Below are 933 nucleotides of genomic sequence, written 5' to 3'. Positions count from 1 at the left end.
GTCTTGGGGTGTGAGCGGGTGTGAGCGGGATGGTCTTGGGGTGTGAGCGGGTGTGAGCGGGATGGTGTCGGGGTGTGAGCAGGTGTGAGCGGGATGGTCTCGGGGTGTGAGTGGGTGTGAGTGGATGGTCGTGTGTTACACTGAGGGAATTCTCGGCCCTTTAATCAGCACCACTGGATCAGCACCCACCTGGAGGGGCACAGGCAGACCCTCCACTGTGCTGAGTATGCGTCTTGAACCGTCAGGGTGACATTTGTGAATTCATGGTGAAGATGTGGAAAGGAAATCCCTTTTTATAGGTAGAGCATTTACACCAGTTCTAGGAAGCTCACAGCAATTGGAAAACAAAAACAAAAGAGAAAACGCAAAGCTTTGCTGCAAGCCTGCTTGACTGCAGGGTCGTCTCTGAAAGCTGTCTTCACCTCTGCCTCGCCCTCTCGGTTTTACGAAGCCCGTGGCCCCCAGCAAAACCCTGACTGTTTTTTCGTAAACTTCTAACTGTATACAAACGTAAGAAGGAACAGTTTAACCACAGTGATCGGAGAAACGTTGTTTAAAAGAGAGTCTCCTGATGGAAGCGAATCGAAGGTCTAGAACAAGACCTACCAGTAACCAGACCACTGCCGTTCCTTCCCCGCCGGGACTGGGAATGTGTCTGCGGAAGTGGGCTGGGGTCACGGTCCTCACAGACCTGAGAAAGGTCCTTCTTTCCCCGCTCCTCTGAGGGGATACCGCAGTGTCCTCGGCCCCAAACTCATGACCCCCTCAGTCCAGGGAAGACCCCTTCCCTCAGCCCCACTACCAGACCTCGTCACCTCACCTGTTCCCCCACGGTCAGTTCTGCTGGGACCAGATCATCTGGGCTGTGTCCCTACAGCTGTCCCCAAGCCCTCCCGCCTCATATCCAGAGACCAGAGAGCAGCAGACAGTTCC

At 54.7% G+C, this 933-nt stretch overlaps 1 protein-coding gene across 1 annotated transcript in view; it reads right to left on the bottom strand.

Annotated features, from left to right (window-relative positions):
* Positions 1 to 933, bottom strand: part of LOC111525205 (T-complex protein 10A homolog 1) — an 11,231-nt gene extending 10,298 nt beyond the window's left edge. The window contains exon 1 of the mRNA XM_023190464.1: positions 821 to 933. The gene's annotated coding sequence lies outside the window, so the exon portion shown is untranslated. The remainder of the gene's footprint in view (positions 1 to 820) is intronic.

The sequence above is a fragment of the Piliocolobus tephrosceles genome, chromosome 19 (genome assembly GCF_002776525.5).
Source record: "Piliocolobus tephrosceles isolate RC106 chromosome 19, ASM277652v3, whole genome shotgun sequence".
Lineage (NCBI taxonomy): Eukaryota > Metazoa > Chordata > Mammalia > Primates > Cercopithecidae > Piliocolobus > Piliocolobus tephrosceles.
This window is presented reverse-complemented; position numbering and strand designations above follow the sequence as displayed.